Raw genomic sequence first — 7439 nt, forward strand, 5'->3', positions numbered from 1 at the left:
GTTTGAACACATGGGCAAAAAAATGCGTATTTTATACAATTGAACTATATATGTATGTTTTTCATCATGATGTGTTCAGGCTCAAAAAGTCGAACAAATGACAAATTCAGATCATATCACAGGACAAAATGATAGCTGGACAAACAATTCAAATTTCAACTACTACCCCCAGCATATTTGGTATATTTCTGCTTTTTTTGCACTGTGGCATTCCATAAATATTGTGTGTCCACACACACACACACACACACACACACGTGTTTTGTATCATATTACATATATAGTTGTCAGCACAGCAATAGCTCTCGACATTGCTGAGATTCTCAATGGTCCATATGGCTTCCACATTGTTGACCACTTTGTAATTCATGTTTCCTGTCTTTCCTGCTTGTTGGTGAGAGATGAGTTCATCTTGTATTCTAGTTTGTTCCCGAATAAGGTATCCCTATAATATACACACTTGATAGAAAAACAGTTTCATTTAATTCAGAATACATCAGAAATTATACACATCGAGATGCAGAGTTTTTGTCCTATCGGTCAGCAATCACTGAGGGGTTTATTGTATGTGTACATGGTCTGAGTCAGTGTTGACTGTTGGGACAAATATGGCAATGGTAATGGTTTTATTTCATTACAATTGAATGCATCCCATAATCAGTTCACAGTTCCACATGTCCAAAAGGAGTAGGAAGAAGCAAAGCTTATTAAATCCTACCCCTCCATCTGGTACTTTTACAATCAGTCACTGTTACATTTGTTCACTTCCTGCTTTCCATAATACAGTTTAAGGGTTTTGGGTTTTTTTTTGTTAAATAATATACATTGTACCGAAGTACGAGGTGATATGAGCATCCAATGACATAATGGGTACCATAGTAAGTGTCAATATAGTGATATGTATAGCACATCATGACTGGTTCAAGACTCTTCATCCTTGTATTTAGCAAACATCAACTGCTTGTATTGTTTCTTGAATTGGCTCATCGTTGTGCATTGTTTGAGGGTCTTACTCAATCCATTCCATAGTTTGATTCCACATACTGAAATGCTATGGCTTTTTAACGTAGTCCTAGCATAGAAGTGTTTCAAATGTACTTCTTCCCTGAGATCATATTTCTCCTCTCTTGTAGAGAAGTATTGGATGACATTTTTAGGGAATTGGTTAATTTTATCCTTATGCATTATTTTAGCTGTTTGGAAATGAACTATATCAGCAAGTTTAAGTATTTGTGATTTTAGAAATAAGGAGTTAGTATGTTCTCTGTAGACGGCATTATGAATGAAATATGTATTGTATGTATACAGTATGTAGAATTAATAGAATTAACATTAGCGGTTAATTTGGTCTCAAAATGATATATAATTTGTGCGACAATATATACTTTAAAATATGCATTGTTTTTTTTTAGGTAGCAAAAATTGTAAAATCTTGTCTTCCTCGTCCTAAACCCAATCATCTCATTGTAATAATATTTCCATTTTTTCTTCTTACATTACATCTTGTTTGCTCTATGTTGCATTTTTGCTGTTGTTATTTGTAGTTTTCCTGTTTAAATATATTTTTATAAGTGACAAGGGCCAATACTAGAAACAACTGTGTGCCTGAATTGGCCCCCTGATGCCCTTATGTTCTTGGAGGGCACCGTCATTGTGCCAAACGTAAAAACTAAGACTCCATGCCATGCCAATAATTGGGCAAGACTGCCCTCTACTGTTTTGCATATTGAGCCTACCTTACCTTATTTAATGAATGTGATGTCACTCATGACAACACACAATAGAAAAGCTCAGACTGGCTCAAATACACACTGGAAAAACGTTGGTGGAATTCCAGTTAAACTGCAGAACAGATGTGATGGGACAAGCAATTAACCTGTTGTTCCACACCTGCGGCAGGGGATGGAGCCAGCTACCTGCACCTGATTGTAATCCGCCAATCAGGCCTTTATAAGCCATGCAGCAGTGGCAGCAAGATGCTGGACTGTTTCCTTGCTATTGTCTTGCACTGTTTTATAATCTGCTTGGTTTGCTATTGATAATCTTTATTAGTTTGTGTATTTTTTGTACTTTTTTTACTTTTTTTTTTGTACTTTTTTTTTTTTACACCAGGGAATCGTGATAAGTGAATTTCCCCCAAGTAGAATTCCTTCTTTATAAATACATGCACAGTAATTTCATATAATAATGTGTTTACAACCTTCTAAATGTGGCTTTTCACATTATTAGAGCCCTGTAGCCATGATATAACACCCCTACATTCACATTTGCTCTTCTATTATATCCAATATGGTAGACATAATTAAAGTAAGTCTTAGGCTTGTGTGTGTTGCTATGAATGTGTGCCGTTGCTAGAAGAACAGGAGTGGCGGGCAGACAGGAAATGTCATGAAGGGTTCAGAGTGGAGTTTCAGCTTGGCATTGGTTACAATAGTCCATTTTTATTTGGGATTATTGTGTCTGTTGTGTCTCACTGAATTTTACAGTAACATTACTGACACCCAATGACCAATTTAGAATACTACATATCTTTCACAGTGTCTTTGAATGCACCTTCTGAATGCTGATAGTGCCATGATCGAGCTATGAGGTGGAAAAGCGTTAAATAAGCGAAAGATGGGTTTTAATGTTTTTTTTCTTGATTTTTCTCAAGCTGCTGCACCTTCACGAACACTGCTTGTTTATTACCTGACACCAAAACAGTCATGTCGCATTCATAATAAAGTTTTCAACATCATATATCCTCTTAAAAGCTCCCTCACATCCCCACTATGAATGCTTCCATGAGGGACCATGAGTCATTTGACCAAAAGAAGGCCGAAGAGGACGTGGGAGACTCAAAAGTTGTGAGAAAAAAAATGGAGAACAAGTAGAAAGCAGCGTGAGGGTCCAGCAGGAGCCAAGGAAAAACTAAATGTTGGGGGTGAAGAGAATAGAAAACATTGCAAATGGCAGTGATGACAGCCAAGTGAACAAATACTATAAACTACATCACAATTAAATCATCAGAGAAATTGACTGCATTACATCACTGTGCAGATGATGGACTCAAACTTGGAATCTGTACATATTGTGGGGAAAATAAGTCTAGAACTTTACCTCCTTACAAAGACACAGATCTGGAAAATCCTCCCACGTTCCAAAAACATCCATGTTAGTATAGAGAATGGATGGATACCATATAATTTATTACATTCATGAAACATAATTTCCATCCCCTACCAGCCAGCAAGCACGCTGACTTCACAGACCGCTTAAGTGTTCATGAAGTACACAAATTAGTCTCAAGGAGCTCTGAAAGGACATCGGATTGTAGTCCTGCACAAGACGGGCATGGACTACAAAATCATGAACAAGCAGCTCACTGAGAAAAGACTTGTAAAATGCTTGCTTACATTAACAAGCAGTAAAATGCAACAAGTGGTTAACGCTCATGACTCACAGCTAGGAGACCCCAGTTCAATTCCACCCTGGAGTTTGCATGTTGTTTGCAAATGTGGCGACTCCAAATTGTCCATAGGTATGAATGAGAGTGTGAATGGTTGTTTGTCTATATGTGACCTGTGATTGGCTAGCGACCAGTCCAGGGTGCACCCAGTTTCTCGGCCGACGACAGCTGGGATAGGCTCCAGCACCCCTGTGACTCTTGTGAGGATAAGCAATAGAAAATGAATGAATGAAAATAGAACAAGGTGTAAACACACTCATACAGCCTGCTACACTTCCATGCTTACAAAACTAAGCTCACCCAGGTAGTTTAAGGTCACGGTTTTGATATGTTTAGATTAGGAGGGGGCGGGTGGGAGTTAATGATGAGACTCCACCACAATTGAGTACTCTGCTCAGGAAACACTTCCCCACACAAACGTTCTATTTCCTCACCAGGATGACCTTTTATTTTGATCTCAATAGTATTTTATATATCGGGTGTGTGTGTGAAAACATTTTTGTCGGCCGCTGGGAGCATGGCGGACAATAACTGAGCACCACTGGTCTGATGTGAGAATGGAGCACATTTACAGCTCAACCTGAAAGTCATTACAGTCCCTGACTTTTATGGCTCTTGTGGAAAAATGCAAAGCCAGCAGTGTTAGTCACTTAGGAAGACTGCATGTGTGCTGCTTCAGCAATAAAGCAAAATACAAAAACTCCCCTCTCCTTTTGCCACCCCTTTTTTTTAGAGAATAAACTACAATCCAAGAAGCACTGCTCCCAGACTACCACTTTTAAAAGCACAAACCTCATGAAAATGACCACAATTACTTGATCATTCCTGTTGGATGCCTTCAACCACTCAATACAAATAAAGTTTTCTGGTAGAAGCCATGCTTGTATCAACATACACATGTTAACCATCCATGTAACCGATAGAACGTCAGCTAAATACTCAAGCTAACCAATTTTAGAGAAACAGAAGACAATTCAAACCATGAACATTTACATGGGACAACACGGAAAACATGCAAATGTCATGAATGATGTCATCAAACAAAACATTAATCTCTACCGCTAAAAGTCACTGACCAAGCAGCTTCTTTCCGTAGCAAAGAAATGTACATTTTCACATCTATACTGCAGTAACCAGTAGCCAATTATTATCATCGCTATCTGATTTTTTTCCCATCATAAAAATCGATATTTAAAAAATGCTGTATACCACACATTCATTCCACCACAGGAGATATGTTTCACTCTTATTCTGTAGCAAAGAAATGTACATTTTCACATCTATAATGCAGTAACCAGTAGCCGATTATTATCATCGCTATCTGATTTTTTCCCGATCATGAAAACCGATATTTAAAAAATACTGAATACCACACATTTATTCCACCACAGGAGATATGTTTCACTCTTATTCTGTAGCAAAGAAATGTACATTTTCACATCAATATTGCAGTAACCAGTAGCCAATTATTATCATCGCTATCTGATTTTTTTTTCCCGATCATGAAAACCAATATTTAAAAAATGCTGTATACCACACATTCATTCCACCACAGGAGATATGTTTCACTCTTATTCTGTAGCAAAGAAATGTACATTTTCACATCTATAATGCAGTAACCAGTAGCCGATTACTATCATCGCTATCTGATTTTTTCCCATCATAAAAACCGATATTTAAAAAATGCTGTATACCACACATTCATTCCACCACAGGAGATATGTTTCACTCTTATTCTGTAGCAAAGAAATGTACATTTTCACATCTATACTGCAGTAACCAGAGTTAAATAAATTGTCACATGCTAGCCACCAAGGTGGGGGTTAGGCTGTTTCAGCGGCAACTCAGAGGTCCTTGCTGCCTGGTACCTTCAATACCTTTTGAAGATTTCATGTTGAAAGCGTAAAGCTTGAATGTAGCCTTTCCAGACGGTGTTTACGCTGGCATGTGAACATTTGTATAAATGACCACATAACCACTACTTTGGAGCAGGCACTGGAAGCTGTGAGACTTGGTATTAGACTATTTATACTGAAATTCCAGATGATTTGGAATAAATATCTCAAGGTGCACATGAACATTTTCACAAGCCACTGGAAATGTTCTTCTCTTCACTTGGAACAAGTAAATACTGTAAAAGGGAACAAATATGGAACAAATAGTCACATCGTCCTGATTCATGTACAGTATGTTGTGCAATGTGGGTTAAAGTTCATGAAAATACGTTTAAATCCCACAAATGCACATGTGGGAGTAAAGCAGGCAAGAAGACCCTTGTGTGTATAATTAGAGGTCAACACAAAACTCAGACTGACTGTTGGATTCCCTACAGAGGATTAAATACAGTAAATACTGTACTTGTGCCAGTTGTAAACATGTTCAGCGTTCTAATCATCTGGAAAGTACAAAACACTCCCGAATGTCAGAAATAATTTAAACAAACTTTACATTCTAAGATAGCGCTGGCACGGTTTCCACCAGAGTACAACTTCACTGTCTTCAGTAATATAGACCAATAAAGACCAATTCCCTAGCATATTTACGTATGTACGTAAGAGGTATGTTGTTAAATGTATTCAGGTATTGCCTATTTAAAGGTACAAATTCAGTCATTTTTTTAAATCATGCATGTTTAATCAATTATGTGTTCATCATGTGTTCATGTTCCATGCCAATATAACTGAAAATAAAATATTTAAAATACATAGGCAAGCAGACCTGTACGCTGCTTTACATTGTAAATCATTTTTGCTTGTCTCAGTCCTTTGCTAAGATTAAGAGTATTAGTGCCATGTTGGAAAAAAAAGTCAGAAATGTAGAGAATTAAGTTGTATTTTACGAGAAAAAAGTTGTAATATTATGAGAATAAAGTCGTAATATTTTGAGAATGAAGTAATAAATTTATGGAAAAAAAGTAATAATATTATGAGAATAAAGTCGGAAATTTCTGTGAAAAAGTCATAATATTACGAGAAAAGTCGCAATATTGTGAGAGTAAAGTTGTAAAAAAGTTGTAATATTACAAGAATAAAGTTGTAAATCTATGTGAAAAAAGTCATAATATTATGAGATAAAGTCGTAAATTTACAAGAAAAAAGTTGAAAATTCACATGAATAAAGTCGTAAATTTACATGAAAAAGTCATAATATTACGAGAATAAAGTCGGAAATTTACATGGAAAAAGTCATAACATTACGAGAAAAAAGTCAGAAATTTACAAGAATAAAGTCGGAAATTTACATGAAAAAAGTCATAACATTACGAGAAAAAAGTCAGAAATTTACAAGCATAAAGTTGAAAATTTACATGAAAAAAGTCATAATATTACGAGAATAAAGTCGTAAATATACGAGACATTGTGTTATACATGTCAAAGGGAAAGGCTCTTCGGGAAATCCACCCATTCAGGTAACAATAATGCGTCGATGATGAATGAGGAATTGTTACAGTCTCACATCAGGCTCAGTCTTCTCCTTATGAATCCTGTTTCTTGACTGTTTTCTGCAAGAAGACAAAAGAAATAAGTGAATTTTTCATTTTGCTTATAACTGTTAAAATATATCAATACATATAATTTTTCATGATTGACTACATATGGCAAAAAATGCATATTTAAAGCGGACCTATTATGCTTTTTCCACTTTTCTGACCTATAAATGTAATTAGAATGTTGTATTCTCGTGTTAAACGATGCCAAAGTTTCAGATAATGAGGTTTCCGCATTGGAAGTGATCCCTAAAAGAAGTTTGGGATGGCTCAAAACGCTCAGTTTCAAAAGACGTGGTAAAACTACCGCTTTGTGATGTCACAGAGGGGAGGATGTCCTTATATGGAAGCACTCAATTACAGCGGAGTGGGCATACCCGGAGGCAGGCCGTGGGTGGAATGAATTCAAACAGACGTTTTGGCAGGAAGCACAAATCAAAGGAAATACAGCTGGAATAAGTGCAGAATCTAAAAAAAAATTGTGCTGGTTATTGTGTGTAGCTG

This window comes from Doryrhamphus excisus, linkage group LG12, assembly GCF_037039965.1.
Source record: "Doryrhamphus excisus strain RoL-2023G ecotype Guam linkage group LG12, RoL_Dexc_Guam_v1.1, whole genome shotgun sequence".
Taxonomy (NCBI): Eukaryota; Metazoa; Chordata; class Actinopteri; order Syngnathiformes; family Syngnathidae; genus Doryrhamphus; species Doryrhamphus excisus.